This window comes from Aricia agestis, chromosome 2 (assembly GCF_905147365.1).
Source record: "Aricia agestis chromosome 2, ilAriAges1.1, whole genome shotgun sequence".
NCBI lineage: Eukaryota > Metazoa > Arthropoda > Insecta > Lepidoptera > Lycaenidae > Aricia > Aricia agestis.
In genome coordinates, this window is record NC_056407.1 from 19,526,157 (window position 1) to 19,545,030 (window position 18,874).

At 35.4% G+C, this 18,874-nt stretch overlaps 1 protein-coding gene across 1 annotated transcript in view; it reads left to right on the forward strand.

The window, feature by feature from the left end:
* Positions 1–11,204: 11,204 nt before the first annotated feature.
* Positions 11,205–18,874, forward strand: part of LOC121737103 (pyrokinin-1 receptor-like) — a 90,592-nt gene continuing 82,922 nt past the window's right edge. The window contains exon 1 of the mRNA XM_042128660.1: positions 11,205–11,283. The gene's annotated coding sequence lies outside the window, so the exon portion shown is untranslated. The remainder of the gene's footprint in view (positions 11,284–18,874) is intronic.

Consider the following 18,874-nt stretch of genomic DNA (forward strand, 5'->3'; position numbering starts at 1 on the left):
CCACATACCCCGGCGACCATTCCCCCGGGCCGCTGGGGATGCGTAACGCTTTTCCCATCGTTAAAAAAAAAAAAAAAAAAAAAAAAAAAAAAAAAAAAAAAAAAGAGCTGTAGCTAGAGTCAAATTTGAGGTAGGGCAGCGTCGGTTACAGGTAGGGCGGAAGCAAAAAAAATCGGTCAAGTGCGAGTCGGATTCGTGCACGAAGGGTTTCGTACCGTTATAGATAAAAAATAGGCCAAAATTGTGTTTTTTGTAATTGAGCCCCCTTTAAATGTAAATGTTATTTTAATTGTATTATTAATTAATTAAGTGATTTCGCAAAAATGTCCAGTGCCTACTGTTGCCATTAATATCAATATGCAGCAAAAAAGGCCAAAAAACACGAATCCTTAAATATTGATTTTATTTTGTTTTTAGTATTTGTTGTTTTGATTTATCTCTAGGTCAATGATGTATTCAATTCATTCAATAGTTATTCTTAGATACTTAAAAAAATTCTGTGACAAAGCATGAGCACTATATCTAAGAACTACATATTATTAAATCCTCAATTACGAAGAACAAGCGAACAATATGGTTAAACTTCTGGATGTAGCGATCCACGTGTGAGTGAGAGTGAGAAAATAATAATTAATTGTTGGGTTGGGTGATACGAGTCAATAGATACGACTAAAAATATATTTAGATTATTATTGTTTTTGCAAACTTATTAAAATAATAATTAATAATAAAATAACATAAAATATTTAAAACAGCTGAATTCTATGATTCGCCATATTATTAAAAATGCGAAGAACTTCGTTCAGATCAACTTTTTTTGTTCTTTCTTTTTCAAAGGCCAGAAATACCATACCAGCCATTCTTTCGTGACCCATTGACAGTCTTTGAGGCCTATTAATTGCAGTTAAAGTTGAAAACGTGGACTCGCACACTGCAGTACTACATCTTTTTTTTTCAAGATTATAATTAAATGGACGCATCGCTTCATGTAATCGTGATTCAAATGCCATCTATACACAGAACAAAGAATTATTATCGACGACTTCTGTGGCCCAATGGTTGGGCGTGTGGCAGCTTAATCCGGGGGACGCGGGTTCGAATCCTGCCAACGGAACAAAAAGTTTTTAAAGGTATAATAAAAATCTTAACTATATAATGTATAGTTTATATAAGAATAAAGTATATTTCTGTTGTCTAATACCTGTAGTGCAAGTCCTTTAGGTCTTCCTTTTTAGGGTTCCGTACCCAAAGGGTAAAAACGGGACCCTATTACTGAGACTTCGATGTCTGTCCGTCTGTTTCCAGGCTGTAACTCAAGAACGGTAATAGCTAGAGAAATGAAATTTTCACAGATTATGTATTTCTGTTGCCGCTATAACAACAAATACCAAAAACAAAATAAATTAAATATTTAAGGAGGGCTCCCATACAACAAACGTGATTTTTCTAACATTTTTTGCTTAACTATCAATGATGACAACAGGTAGGCACTGGAAATTTTCAAAAAGGCCTTAATAATATATGTAATTTAATAAATAATAATAAAAGTTAAAAAAAATTAAGGGTTAGGTAGGTAGGTCCCATACTATTTTTGCTCTATAACGGTACGTGCGCGGTATAACCCTTCGTGCGCGGGTCCGACTCGCACTTGGCCGATTATTGGTATTTTTAAGGTAGGGCATTGTGATTTTAAGGTAGGGCATTGCCCCACTATGCCCCCCCCCTAGCTACGGCCCTGCAGACTCATGTGCGACTTTGCGAACCTTTGAATAAAGTAAATGAAATTGTTAGTCGCAGGCCGCAGCCCATCGAAGTTTTCCGCCTTAATATAGTGTGCGCCTCGAATAATAGCTTTTGCTTGAACAATGTTATAATTAATTGTCGAAGCAGCTGTAGTTCAGGTATTTTGCTGACTCTTCTCTTAAAGCAGGCCGTCGAACATGCTGCGTCAGGTCAATAGGCTGAATTATTATAATTAGCCACGATTTGATGATGTTCAGAACGTGGATTTTGCCCAATTTGTGAAATTTGAGGCGCATGCAGATCACAGAATGAAAGAATCGTTAAATTACAAGTCACGTACCTACTATATTATCTAAAAACATCGTTTTAATATCTATAGAATAGCTGTTTTACCCCCGCGGGGGTAATTACCACTGGTGATTATTACGGAACTACTGGTTAAAATAAACGATGTGAATTTAAATAAAATATCGTTTATTTATACACATTTAAAGTATCAGCTTTATTGCCACGGGTGGCTATACCCCACTGACCTCTATAATACACTGGACAGGCGATCGCTATCAATAAAATTTTCCTATTTGAAAGTCGCCATATTGGCGCTGATTGCTATGTGAAAGCAGTAGTGAGTGTACTTGGAACTACTATTTTGCAAATGGCGGTTATCATCCTACTAATATTAATTATAAAGGCGAAAGTTTGTTTGGATGTATGCATGTATGGATGTGTGGATGTATGGATGTTTGTTACTCTTTCGCGCAAAAACTACTGAACGGATTTTAGTGAAACTTTACAAAAATATAGCTTATACATCAGAATAACACATAGGCTACAATTTTAACCGACTTTCAAAATGGGGGAGGTGTTATGTTCGTTTTCTTATGTTCAACGATTACCCCGCCGTTTGTTAACCGATTTTCAAACTGTTGGTATATAGGGTATCATCCCAATTTGGTATTATATGCACAAAAGTGGTGATCTGATGAAGGATGCATAAGTAATCGAGGGAACTCCTCAAAATTTATATGGAAACATGTGGTTCAAATCAGCATAAGAAATAGCTGTCATTTTGTACGCTGTCCAGTGTATTATAGAGGTCAGTGCTATACCCACATTCAATTAAAAATAAAGTAACCCAGGGTTGTTTTTGTATAGACGTATAGTAAAATGGATACAAGATGTTAAAAAATTCGTTTACATAGGATCGTATTCACCCGGCAAGGCCACCCTCTACGACCTACTTAAAATGACTTTAAGCACTCGTATAAGGTTCCATGAGGGTTTTTTACTGAACCACTATCGTGAGGGCCCAACAAGGACGAATTCTCCATTATATTTGGGACATACTCCATTATGTAGTCACGATTCAGGAATCTACGCTTGTTTATTTTTAGATCAGTTTTAGGGATTTGTCTTATCCAGCTGTATTGTTATACATTTACCATCTTGCCGATAAAAATACTTACACAGTGAATAAGTATACTGTCTACCTACTATACTGTAAGGTGGGTAGTATTGAAAAGTCACATGACAGACAAAAGCAGCGGATCTTGAATAGTTATAACTAGTTGACGCCTGCAACTCCGTTGCGCCAAAACTCGTTTATCGCGCGGTAACCGTACATTTTTCCGGGACAAAAAGTATCCTATGTCCTTTCACGTCCTACACAAATAATGGTCGCCATCAGTCTCGAGATGTAATCATTTATTATTATTATTTATTCAACAAAATATGCACTTATCAATATAAAAAAAAACCACAGCCGAACATATTATAACCTCCTTCTTTTTGGAAGTCGGTTAAAAAGTAGCTAGTAGCCGTTTCTCACACCTACTGAATATGCATTATTTATAATAATGTAAAATTTGTAAAAATCAGTAAAGCCTTTTCATGCCGTTTCGGACATTGTGACACGAGAATTTTATATTATAGGTATAAGATTAAGTAATTTGGATATGCGATGCTACGTTAACTAACATTGTGACACGAGGATTTTATATTATATAAGATTAAGTAATATGGATATGCGATGCGGCCTGCGGCCTGCGGCCTGCGGCCTGCCTAATATAAGTCTTATTGGCTATCTTTATTAGGCAGAGGATTAATGTTTGTTAGTATAAATTGACGGATTGACGGATGGATGGATATTGGACACTGTAATCTTTTCACGAAAAAACTCTACTATTTTAAGAGCCACGTCAGAACACGCAAGATTGTGTTTAAACAATAATTATAATTAGTTACGGTACAACACAAACTTGCATTCATCAATATGAAGCAATTTCACTTATAAACACAAGAAAAGTGCGTTTTTGCTAATAAAGGTTTTTTACTAAGTTAATACATAATTTTTCGTTTATTAGGCCATTAAAATTCTATTGTAAAATGTTAGGTAGTTAAAATATGTTTTTTTTAAATGAAATAAGGGGGCAAACGAGCAAACGGGTCACCTGATGGAAAGCAACTTCCGTCGCCCATGGACACTCGCAGTATCAGAAGAGCAGCTGCTAGTGCGTTGCCGGCCTTTTAAGAGGGAATAGGGTAATAGGGGAGGGTAGGGAAGGGAAGGGAAGGAAATAGGGGAGGGAAGGGAATAGGGGAGGGTAGGGAATAGGGGAGGGTAGGGAAGAGAATAAGGTAGGTAGGGGATTGGGCCTCCGGTAAACTCACTCACTCGGCGAAACACAGCGCAAGCGCTGTTTCACGCCGGTTTTCTGTGAGCCCGTGGTATTTCTCCAGTCGAGCCGGCCCATCCGTGCCGTAGCATGGCTCTTCCACGTTAAATTAATGTTTAATAACATCTGCAATGCTTATAGTACTAATATTACAGTTTTAGGTAAAATTAAGCCTTGAAACGCAAATTGATATTTCAGTCCCGTGCACTTGCCAACTTCGTGAATTTCCATCAGGTGTATAAACAGATCATTAATTCGTTGTATCGATAAATAAACTAGTCAATCCTTGAATACCCGACTTTCATGCACCCTCACAACTACAAGTCACAATTAAGGGCTGTAAAAATAATAAAATAAATAAAAATATGCATTTTTATTCAAAATAGGTATCATAAATACTCTTTTTGAACATCGTAGAAAGAACGAAGAAACTAAGGTGCCTACCACCGGTTCGGGAACTAACCCTAGCTAGCGAGCTAGAAGAACCGGCATAAGAAACTCGCACAGGGCCATCTTTTACTTAAAAGATAGAAAATTACAACTTTAAAATAAAATAATATAACAATGCAATGTTATGTTTTACAATGTTTGGTGTCAATATCATATTATAGTACTGAGCAGAAGGTGAATTGGTGTGTGAATAAGGCTGGTATAAATAGTCATTACTCAAGATGCATTTCGGTCTCAAGACACGGTTCAGGCTCTGGGATTGGTTGGCTTTCAAAATTTGGACCAATCATAGGGCCGAACCGCGTCTTGAGACCGAGATGCCCCTTGAGTACCGACTATTTATACCGGCCTAAAACACTATACTCCCCGGGGTTTTCGCAGAATATCAGGAACAAAATTCATCCACTTTGATTATTCGTAAAGTTCGTTAGCTTGCCGTCAGATAATATAATTATTATTTTTTCTTGAAGTTTACACACTAAGCATTAGTTTTACAAACAATTTTATTACAAATTACTAATTTAAATTATTAAAACACAACTTTATAATTGGGAGATACAATATTTTGATGTATTGTCCTTCTAACACATACCTACTTATTGTATTGTATGTAACTTGTAACACAACGTTCTTAGGGCTCTCACACAAAACTGCGAATTCGCATCGCAATTCGCATAGCAAATATCTGCGACAAAACTCATAATAAAATAACATTGTGATGCGAATTCGCACGAATTCGCAGTTTTGTGTGGGAGCCCTAATGAGATTTGCAATACAAGTCAACATAGTATTTATTTAAAATGTGTTCATCTTCGTGTATTTTGTAAAACAATAGCCTGTTTTAAGGCTGTTGTTTCTCAAGTGAGCACAAGCCTAAGACCAGAGGCGTAGCTACCGCTGTATCTGCCGTATCAATTATACGGGGCCCCCTAGTCACGGGGGCCCCCAACGTCCGTCAGCAAAAGTAATAAAATTTCCGCCCCTCCCTAATTGGGCACCAAACAAATTTTTATACGGGGCTCTGCCAAGGTAAACTTTGCTTTTGCCAGACGAATCGTTACATAAATACTTCCCAAGAGTGGGTCATAGTTAAAACTTTACTTTAACTATGACTAATTAGGTCAAATTCATGAAGCCCTAAGGCCCAAGCGGCCACGTCCGGCCGCGATAACAATAGCTGATAAGCTATTGTGTCTCGTTTTTCCGCGATCGATGGGTTAATAATTTATCACTTATAATACCACAAGAGCTTCAAAATTATCGGGTCAAAATTAACGACTTTATTTGTTTGCAGGGAACCTTGAGGGAAATGCCAGATAATTTTGAAGCTCGTGTGGTATTCGGGGGATTATTTTTCCGACCCAAATATCGACCAATAGAATTGCACTATTCGACGTCACGTGGTACAACCTACATGGTATTATACTGATAATTTTTTGAAAATTTTCTCTGGTAGTTGCTATATATAAAAAACAAATTCTAATTCTATTGGCCGACATTTGGGACGGAAAAATAATCCCCCGAATACCACACGAGCTTCAAAATTATCTGGCATTTCCCGATAGGTTCGTTGCAAACAAATGAAGGAGTCAAGTTTTTCAGGTTAAAAAATCACGAGCGCGAAGCGCGAGTGATTTTTCCTGAAAAACTTGACGACTTGACGACTTGACGACTTGTGACGACTTGACCACGTGACGTCGAATGGTGCAATTCTATTGGTCGATATTTGGGTCGGAAAAATAATCAGGAACATTTTCCTGCCAACATTCTTCCGTGACAAAAATTCGTTAATTTAAATGTATATTCTGTGCATTGTGCATGAATATCTCGAAAATATACAAACAAACAAACAATTTTTATCATAATATTATATTATGTTCAATGTTATTCAGTATATTTTATAGAACATGCTTAATTTGTGCAATTTAATTTTGAATTTTAATTTATTATTGTATTGTGTTGTTAGCATTAAATAATAATTTATGGGTTTATTTGTGATAACTCCCTTATCAAGCTCTTAACTTTTTGTTGATTTTTTAATATGATTACGTCAAAACCAAAACTCTATCAAAGGTGTTGGAGGTTGAGCGCGACCTGCGGCCTCCTTTGTCATCAAGAAGATACTGTAGATGTCACGTCTTGTCAATCAAGAAAATATTCGCCCTCTGACTTACGACATAAAGATGGTTTCAGACTACGCTATCTTATTTATAGTACCTGGATGACCGAGCTTTGCTCGGTATAGCAAACACTCATTGACTTCGTGTTACTTAATAACGCCATCTACTGGTCGTTAAAACAATTAGTTGCCAACTAAATAGTATTATTATTGGCCAATAGATGTCAGGAAGAGTCATATTTTTCAGTTTATCGATTATCGATAAAACACGAATAAAAAGACATTTTCTGAAAATGATTCCTAGCTAGATCGATTTATCGCCCCCGAAACCCCCTATAAACTAAATTTCATGAAAATCGTTGGTGGAGCCGATTCCGAGATTCCAATTAATACAATTTAACCTACCGGCCATTTTTTAGGGCTAACTAGGTATCGCTAGGACTTAAGAGAGTCCATTTTACAAAAAAAATGAGTGTTAATATTTTTACAATAACATATTTTATCCCACTTAAAATCATTGCAGAACGGTCACTTCACGACGGTGGGTAGAGCGGGGTGACGCGAGGGGTGGCACCTTCCGCACGCGCCGGCGACGCGTAGTGTCCATTAATTGTGGTGCTTTTTGAGGAAAACTTTCGGAAGCTTTTTCTCAATATTTTAGTACTGAGTGATTATAAAAAAAACGTGTATTTTTATTTTTAACAAGGATCAGTACATTGAAATTTGTCCGGAAGATTTAATTGCACCCTATATATATTATAGTATAGTACAGCTTGTGAACGTGTCCATAACAAGGCATAGGCAGAGGATTAATGTTTGTTAGTATAAATTGACGGATTGACGGATGGATGGATATTGGACACTGTAATCTTTTCACGAAAAAACTCTACTATTTTAAGAGCCACGTCAGAACACGCAATTTACGGTACAACACAAAATTGCATTCATCAATATGAAGCAATTTCACTTATAAACACAAGAAAAGTGCGTTTTTGCTAATGTTTTTTACTAAGTTAATACATAAGTAATTTTTTGTTTATTAGGCCAATAAAATTGTATTGTAAAATATTAGGTAGTTAAAATATGTTTTTTTTTAATGAAATATATATAAATTTGCCCCCTGCAAACGAGCAAACGGGTCACCTGATGGAAACTTCCGTCGCCCATGGACACTCGCAGCATCAGAAGAGCTGCAGGTGCGTTGCCGGCTTTTTAAGAGAGAATAGGGTAATATGGGAGGGTAGGGAAGGGAAGGGAATAGGGGAGGGTCATCCGTTGCCATATTTTCATATCAGCATTTTCAGCTTTTTCCATCCTATACAGTGTGTTAGTATCAAAAGAGCCCGTCAAAATTAACAACTTTTTCTATGAGAAAAGTGCTGGGAACTCAAAAAAAAATGTCTTCTTACCCATACGGATGCCCGGATCGGCAATTTGTATGGGTATGAAGACAGATTTTTTTATGGAACACTGATGCTAATTGCTAGCCGGCTTGCCAGAGAACTAAAAGCCGATGATTATGGGTCTGGACTTCTGGAGAGAAGAAAGATAAGAAGGAAAGAAGGTTGAATGACTTGAATCAGATGCAAGTATCGTCTACTACTAACTACGTCATCTAGTATGATATAAGTATAAGACACCATTAAACATATTTTATCCTCAAAGAATGTAGAATATTTTATGTTGCCAGCAAACCTGTTCTTAAGGACGTATAATTATTTCGCTGTTATTATTATAAGTCTGAATGGGAGTAAAGATGCAAAGTGTCGATACTGCACTTATGATAATATAAATAACACAATATGTGGGCATTTTCAAAAAAATGTGTACCCCCTGATTTTGCCTTGTCCCTCGACTTTGTTAATTTATTTTGTTGAGATAAATAACTTTTAACAGAATATATTAATTTAAGTGAAAAAAGTATATGTTTAAATACATTTATAAATTGTCGTCTTGTTGTTACTTTACTAAATAAAAAAAATACAAAGGTTTTAAAGTATTGAAAACCATCAAATATACCTGTCCCCTTCCCAACTAAGATGAGATAATGATTGATTTTAAAAAATATCCAGTATTTGAAGTGATTTCTATACATAATTTGAAATCTCAAAAGTCAAATGTATCAGCTGAAAGTATCAATTATATATTTTTATATGTAATTTCTTTTAAAAATTAATTTGATTTTAGTCTTCCGGAAGATTCCGCTTTGTGACCGCTCGTTTTTGCAAATATTCTTCTAATACTAGAAATTATTCGGCACGATCTGGCAAAACAACGTATGTTCTTCATCGATAGGTACGTCTTTTTGTTTTTACTGGCAAACTAACTAGTGAAAAGCGCGGAAATGTTGTTGAAGTGCAGGTGTTTCAATTTCTTTGTTCAGGTATGTGACCAAGTTTTACTGTTATTAATCAATTTTCTTTGATTATTGTTATTGTTTACACATTGCAAAACTTGTATAGTATTTGATACCAAAAATGTATTTGTGCTAAATAAGATGGTTAATTTTTAAACAATTTAAAACAACAAGCAGGTAGCATTACGTGACCTCCGTTGGGTGACTTTTTCTACGGTCATTTTTGATATTATCAGGAAAATGCCTTAAATTCCGCGTTCTTTTTTGTTTTTTTGTTTAATAAACTATATTTCCTATTACATTAAAGAAAAAAATTATAGAAAAAAAGAAAAAATTGACATAAAAATTAAAATGAAATTTTATACCCTGTACACGTTTTTCTGAAATTGCCCATGTCCTAATTTTAGCACAAAAACATCAGGGTCTGTAGCTGAGACATTTTCTTTACCGCTTCTTTATAGAATCGCTGATCAAACTGTATGGAATTGACATTAGACAAGTCGAACGTCAACGTCATACTAACGAACGCTTATGTCAATTCCATACATTTTCATCGGCGATTCTATAAAGGAGCGATAAAGAAAAGTCTTGGCTAAAGGGCCAGGCTCTAATGAACGCTGCGCTAACCGCATCATGCTCGCGTCTACAGCGACGGTTTGGAGCGCGAGATTGTTATATTATGATAATTTAGACAATCTGAAATTCGAATGCTGGAATAAACAACGAAAAATCAGCAGCAGCAGGAATGGCATGGATTTTTGTCCCAGGAAGAGACGGGAATCTGACTTCCTCTGCTTTATTACACTGGCAATCTACCTTCTCTTACGAACTTCTTATGATCTTCATATTGTGTATTCATGCGAGCTTAAAACAAACCCTAATAAAGTTCACAACGTCGCTTAAGAAGTTTTTTCCTCAAAAATAAATAAAAAAGACGAACATAACATTATAAACTCCCCCTTTTTGGAAATCGGGTAAAAAATTGAAAATGTTACAGGTGTAAGTCGTAACACGGAACAAATCAGGGCTATGAAATACATCTACAAGTATCCACCGAATATGCACTATAGTAACAGAGACATTATAAAATATTCGTGACACAAATGATTACGATATTACATTGCAATAATTAGAAAACGCACACTTATTAATTTAAACACATATTTTTTGTCATTGTATCATCAAACCACATGCGCAATAATTATGTGAAAATGCATCATAGTAGAGTAATACAATATAATATGAGTAATAAAGGTTTCACGCTTCTCATGGAGGCTGAAGCATTTATACGTGGGAGAGCCATGCTTCGGCACGAATGGGCCGGCTCGACCGGATAAATACCACGTTCTCACAGAAAACCGGCGCGAAACAGCGCTTGCGCTGTGTTTCGCTGATTGAGTTAGTTTACCGGAAGCCCAATCCCCTAACCCCTACCCTATTCCCTTCCCTACCCTCAACTATTCCCTACCCTTCCCTACCCTCCCCTATTACCCTATTCCCTCTTAAAAGGCCGGCAACGCACTTGCAGCTCTTCTGATGCTGCGAGTGTCCATGGGCGACGGAAGTTGCTTTCCATCAGGTGACCCGTTTGCTCGTTTGCCCCCTTATTTCATAAAAAAAAATCTATTTCTACGTAACATTCAGAAAAAAAAATATTTTAATTCGCAATCAACTTCTCAAACTGAAAAAAAAACCAGAATGAATAAAACACAATCAAGTCAAATTGACTCTTAGAATTTTGACAATCGTTTATGAATTTTAAATTCTGTGATTGGAGATTTTCAGCATAATAATGTTGGTTGGCGCTTTTCGTTTGTTATTGTTTGGGCGCGACGCGTCAGTTGTCGTTGTGTTGTGGTCGCCGGCGGCCGGCGAACGTGTTAACATAGTTCGTTAAAGTGACTGTGGATTTAACGATTTGTGTACAACGATGATATAGGGTATGTACAAAACTATATTATTATATTATTTTTTAAAACAAAAAATACGATTCATAAAAATATAATTCGAATTTGAATAACTATATTTACTATTTGAAAATATCGCAAGTTGCGTTTCCACTGTATATACCGTTTTGTCAATGTCTTAGTTTAATAATTATGCTGGTTCAATAGAACGATGTCCACGCTGCGAAATCGTGATTACAAAATATATCGAAAGATAACCGCGTTATTTCTTTTCTGACATAATTTTCCAGCTTTGCAATGATATTTTATGTACTTTATACATAGTGTACATAGTGCTTGGAAAATTACAGTGAACATAATTCCGACCTGGACATAATAATATAGAAATCCTTCTAAGTCATGAGAAGCTTGTTGGCGCTTGCATTTGCCACATAAAAGCGTAATATTAGTATTATTTATTTACATCTAAGATAACTGCATCATGCACTAATTGAAGATGCAAAGTGCAAACTTTAAGAGTTCTCTACTTTTTTATTCATATTAAAATATTATAATATACACGGTGCAATTAAACCTTCCCGCCAAATTTCGATATACTATATTGATCCTTGTCAAAAATAAAAATACACGTATTCAACTCAATACTAAAATGTTAAGAAATAGCTTCCGAAAGTTTGCCTAAAAACACCACAATTAATGGACACGCTCCTCCCTAAGTCCCTGACGCCACCCCGCCTCACCCCCGCACTACCCATCACTGCGAAGTGACTGCAACGATTTTAAGTGGGATAAAATATGTTATTGTAAAAAAAATTAACGCCCTATTTTTTTGGTTAAATGGACTCTCCTAATGATACCTAAGTCCAAAAAAATATTTGGCCGCTAGGTTTAATTGCACACTGTATACTTAATATTATTATTTTTTATATTAAATTGTAATAATTAAAAAATATTAAGATGCAAAATGCAACTTCGCATCTAATTATTTTTTCACAAAATGAAAGTTCTCTACATTTTTATTTTCAGTATGAAAAGAGTTTTCCTTTTCATAGTTTTTAGATTCTTAAAAGTTGACAGCATCATAAATGAATTAAGTATGTGATCGGTAAAAATACCTAATTAAAATCAGTTCTAGCAATAGCAGTTCCTGAGATACAGCCTGGAAACAGACAGACGGAGAGACAGACATCGAAGTCTCATGAATAGGGTCCCGTTTTCACCCTTTGGGTACGGACCCCAAAAATGTGTAACCTTTTCCGATCGTAGTCGAGTCAAAGTGGGTCAATCCACTCATCCTATGTAAAGTCTTTGCATTGTAGTAAACAGAGACAGCACGCGTTATTGAGGACGTGGTGCAAACGAGCTTCCGTCTACTGCTACAGTCGCCATTGCCGATTTGCTGCACAAAAACAAGCACATCAAGACGTCGTCACTCGAATCTCACAATATAGTAGTAATATTATAAAGCTGAAGAGTTTGTTTGTTTGTTTGAACGCGCTAATCTCAGGAACTACTGGTCCTATTTGAAAAATTCTTTCAGTGTTAGATAGCCCATTTATCGAGAAAGGCTATAATTAATTATAATATTACTAGCGACCCGCCCCAGCTTCGCATCGGGTATAAAATATATACTTAGCCACTGAATAAATGACTAAAATCGATTCAGCAGTATTGATTTGTATTCATTACTAGCTGTTGCCCGCGACTTCGTCCGCGTTAGCATAGTAGATCACATCCCAAGTATTATTTATTGTACAAAAATATTCAATATACAGAATTGAATTTCCTACGATTTTATTATATATAGATGTTCCACGCGGCTTCGCTTGCGTAATTTAGGAATTTCACGCAACCGTACATTTTGCAGCAAAAAATAGCCTATGTCCCTTCACGTGATTTATTCTTCATGTTTGCCAAATAACATAAAAATTGCTCCAGTAGTTCATAAGATAATAAGCAATACCATATAATTTCCCCCGTTTTTTCACATTTTCATCTGTTTCTTCGCTTTTATTAGTCTTAGCGTGATAAAATATAACTTATAGCCTTCCTCGACAAATGGGCTATCTAACACTGAAATATTTTTTTAAATCGGATCAGTAGTTCCTAAGATTAGCGCGTTCAAATAAGCCCTTTCATATAATTTCCCACGTTTTTTCCACATTTTCCTCTATTTCTTAGTTCCTATTAGTCTTAGCGCGATAAAATATAACTTATAGCCTACCTCGATAAATGGGCTATCTAACATTGAAAGAATTTTTCAAATCGGATAAGTAGTTCCTGAGATTAGCGCGCTCAAATAAGCCCTTTCATATAATTTCCCACATTTTTTCCACATTTTCCTCTATTTCTTCGCTCCTATTAGTCCTAGCGTAATAAAATATAGCCTATCTCGATGAATGAGCTATTTAATATTTAAAGAATTTTTCAAATCGGATAAGTAGTTCCTGAGATTAGCGCGTTCAAATAGGTCCTTTCATATAATTTCTCCCGTTTTTTTCACACTTTCCTCTAATTCTTCGCTCCTATTAGTCTTAGCGTAATAAAATATAGCTTATAACCTTCCTCGATCAATGGGCTATCTAAAACTGAAAGAATTTTTCAAATCAGACCAGTAGTTCCTGAGATTAGCGCGTTCAAATAAGCCCTTTCAAATAATTTCCCTCCGTTTTTTCCACATTTTCCTCTATTTCTTCGCTCCTATTATACTTAACGTAATAAAATATAGCCTATAGCCTTCCTCGATAAATGGGCTATCCAACAGTAAAAGAATTTTTCAAATCGGACCAGTAGTTTCTGAGATTAGCGCGTTCAAACAAACAAACAAACTCTTCCCAATTATAATATCATTAGTATAGATTACTACCCGTGGCCCGCATTGGTCGGTACCGCCGCAAAAGCTACTTCTCGCTAGCTCAATTTTTAGATCTGTAATATCTTCGAAAATATTCATTTAAATCATATTATGCTGTAAAGGGCTATATAGATATACATTAAATCAACAATGTATTTAAGTTAAATGGATAAGGATTATTGCTGTATTTATTAAAATTGCTTCAAAAATTAGTTATTATTTGTCGTAAAAAGGAAATGACAAAAAATATATTGTGGGATATCCATAAGAGATAGACATAATATACCATCGAAGAGTTTTCTGTAGACCTTTTCGATGTGTACAATACTTGGTACATTATTTTGATAAATCTCGTAGGGTTTATTTAGCCTGCGTTTGCTTACATTATGCGGTAAAAATGTAATTATTTACGATATCACATGAGAAACCCCAACAATAACAGTATTTCTCCACTATTTAATTAATGTTATTATACCTATAACCTTCCTCTTTAATCACTCTATCTATTAAAGATAACCGCATCAAAATCCGTTGCGTAGTTTTAAAGATTAAAGGGAACAAAGGGACATGAGGGGAAAAAGCGACTTTGTTTTATAATATTATGTATAGAAGCCAAGATCAGTTGCAGCAAAGAAACAGAGGAAAATGAATTGTGGAAAAAACGGGAAAAATTATATGAAAACTGCTTATTATCTTAAGAAAAACTACTGGAGCAATTTTTATGTTATTTGGCACACAAAAGGCTGCCACGGCCACGTGAAGGGACATAGGCTATTTTTTGGCGAAAATTGTACGGTTTCCGTGACATTCCTAAATTACGCGGGCGAAGCCGCGCGGAACATCTAGTTACAATATTATATGAAAAAAGACTGTTGAGTGTAGTGTCTGTGTAATGCAAAGTTTGTTCCTATAGAAATAACCAAACAATGTTACAAAAGGCCTAATTTCTTGCAATTTCATCTTGTTTTTCTTAAAAAAATATTTACCTTATTTTATTTGAAACTTAAATTTCTCTTATATGTTCTCTGTGGGACATATCCAATTAAATTTATTTTAATTTAGTTCTAGAAGTTGCACTAGATCATATTGATTCCGATTTTTTTTTCCAATTATTCGCTGCAAATGTCGGTCGCGTTCGGTGTCCCGTTTGCACCGACACCGATGATGTAATTAGAATCGATACTAATAAAATCGCGTTACCTTAGCAGATCGTTAGGCAGCTCAGTAAAAACGGGTGATTAACATTTTGTGACGAACAATAACGCCCGTGAGAGCATGTCACAGAGCGGTTCCCAGGCGGAGTTATGCTTCTGAGGTGCTGGCGAATGTCCAATCCTGCCGCCCGAATACCTAACATGAGCTTGATGGTCCACTGTCCGTGGAGTGTTCCATGACCTTGGCCGCTGAACCACCGAAATGCGGAATAAAAAACACGTGTAGCACTCGGGGACTGCCGCGGTAAAGCTATTGCATAGCATTTTATCAACTTGTGCAATTATAATTCGCACACGTCTAGTCGCACGCACACAAACACCGTGCCGAAGCCTGGCAACCCTCGTGTTAGGTTTTTCGTTACTCCGCGACTAATTCCGTATTTTAATCAGGAGAAAGCAAGTGTGGACAGCGACTGATTAGTGCAAGTCCTCCGTCCTCTTTCTCCTAATAACTAATCAAAGTGAATACAGGCCCTTAGACACGTCTTGTGTCATCTAGCAAATGAATTTAAATATTCTGTTGCCGTTATATTACAACAAATACTAAAAACAAAATTAATTTAATATTTAAGGGGGGCTCCCATACAACAAACATATTTTTACCGACTTCCAAAAAGGAGGAGGTTATACGTTCGGCTGTATGTATCTTTTTTTTTTTTGTATGTTCAACGACAACTCAGCTACCAGTGCCAGTTACAAAAGTTTCAAATATTCTGGCAGACTGAAGATTCAGCTAAGTATATCTGGTACCAACTTCAAAATGATGAAGATTGAGTACAGAAATAGTTGAGTTTTAGCCGAATTCGGAAAAAGGCACTATTAGATAGGAAAAATTATTTAATACTTTTTAATTCATATTATTTAAAGGATGTTATTATTGTTTTTACCTTGGAAGTCGGTTTTAATTTTTTGTTAAAAATAATAATTTGATCATCATCATCAAAATCATAATCATGCCATGGGTCATCACATTATGACCCAATTATTGATGCTTTTCATGATATTTTGCATCGAAGCAGATGTTTTTGATGATTATTTCGCTGTTTGTGGACCGTCTTTCAAAATTCTTGTGTTGTTATATAGGGTATAATCTTGATTTTGTATAATAATTACGAAAGTGGTGAGCTGATGATGGGATCTATGAGCAATCGAGGGAAATCCTTGAAATTTATCAAAAGACTCATAGTGGTTAAAATGTTGTTTCTAGTAACTTAAACATATTTTACGAATAAGAGAAAGTTCATACAAAGGTGTCCCTTGGTCCAAAAGCACTGAACTGAACTATTGAACCTTTAAAGATAAAAGTTTTTAAATTGCAGCATCGCTTAGATAACTGCAAGCATTTACCACAATTTCGCTTACAGTAACATAATGTGAATAGTTAACATTCGTAGTGGTTATTTACGCATAAAGCCTTATCTTGTAGATAACTAAAAAGAGTGAAATTATCATATATATAAAAAAAATATATATATAAAAAGAGTAATATTATAATTACCGACTTCAAAGTAATGAAGACTGTAGTATGTACAGAAATAGTTGAGATTTAGACGAATTCTGAAAAAGGCACTATTATAGAGTAAGAGTTATTTAATACTTTTTCGTTCATATTATTATTGTTTTTACCTTGGAAGTCGGTTTTAATTTTTTGTTAAAAATAAAATTTTTTGCTATTTTTTGCTTGACATCATTAATGGCAATAGGTAGGCACTTGAAATGTTCACAAAATACTCAGTTGTATTTAAACTTTAATAATAAGTTTTATAAAACCTAAAAAATTAAGGGGGGCTCCCATACAAAAAACACATTTTTTATCTATAATGGTACGGAACCCTTCGTGCGCGAGTCCAACTTGCACTTGGCCGATTTTTTTTTAATTGTTATAATAGATGGTAATGTAACTAGGATAATGTCTCATGTTTTATTGGTAGAAAGCAATTTTTTAATAATTAGACTTTAAATACATTAAATTGCCTTGAACATTTCGACTTCATCGTAGAAGATTACTTATTTCAAAAATAGGGTCTTAGTATTACGTAATTTTGTTTCCTTCTCTATGTTAGTTGACTGTTTCAAATTACCAGTAAAAGCAGTTATAGGACAGCACGCCCTTCAGGACCCTTATCACTGTCTCAAGGATTGTCTTACTGTAAGCCTTTTAAATAACAATAACATGAAGAAGTTTGAAATTAATTGTAACATTGAATTAGCCTCAGCTTACCTAAAAACTAAATGAGAACAAGCGCAAATTACATGTCTTGCATTGTATTAACAAGAGCGTTCGTGGCCTAGTCAGTAGACCGTTGCTTCGTACTCGAGAGTAATTCGTACTAATTTGACATTTGTCAGTTTGACAGTTTAGACAATTCATTTGCTGGATTTATTGAGAGGAATTGCTATGTGACTATTTTAGCCCCGCAGTTCATTCCTCTGGACCGAATATGCTGCGAGAGTGCCGTATCATATGGGCAACCATACGTGATACGGGCATTTAATATCTTATCCCAAGCACTAGTATTTTAAGAGGATACACCAGGGGCTAGAGAAATGACAAAAAAGTACGTGTAATAACTATAGCTGTCTCCCTTACCTCAAGCTTATACCGCAGAACGCGATAGAGACAACTGCAGAAAATTACCGATTTAAGTTCTTTTTTCATTAGAGATTAAAAGGCCTGAGCTATGTTTCTATGTATTAGTTTTTTTGTATAATCTAGCCAAATCTGTTTTCTGGATGTTTGAACACAGCGGAAAATCTGGCCATTTTTTTGGGTTTTTGAACGTTCATATCTTATTTAATAATTAAATTATGAAAAAAAAGAAACCATAGGGACATTGTATTAGTGGCCTTAGATATTCAGGAAAAAAATTATAACTCTACTAGCATTATCCAGGGAGGAAACAGGGGACAACGTTTGTATGGAAAAAAGGGCGGTGTGGACTCCTCTTAAGAGTGGTTATTTCGCTCTAAAAATACTGTAATAAATCATCCACAACAGATGCGAAGGCAAAGGCGAAGGCTTTGTTTTTTTTGCATCAACAAGTTGAGGATGTTTATCTTATCAATAATAGAATACACATTTGAATCAAGCGATTCGCAACTTGTTTGTGCATCCTTAGAATATACCCTAAGGAACGTTTGTCGCGTGAATTGTATCGATCTATTGAAATAAATGGAATCGAGTTATTTATTTATACTCACATGATGGGGTTCGTCTGTCGAAGAGAGTAGCTAATAAATCTTTCTCACTAATTTTCCACTTATGTAGAGTTCCTACAGAATCCAACAAGTGTATAGTGCGTACGTTTACGATATTTATTGGCTAAAATACAAGATTTTCCCGAGAGACAAAGAAAACGTATAATGAATTCAAAAACAATGAAATGTGGCTTGTTTTAAAAGTGCAAATTAGCAGGTGTCAGCGAAAGCGTTATTTAAGATTTCCCTTTGTCTTGAGTACATGTCCTTTAAATTTTTTTTTTGTTTTTAAACCAAACAAAGTCATTAAAAAAAGGTTAGGTGGGTATTCATAATTAATAATCATAAATCATAATAT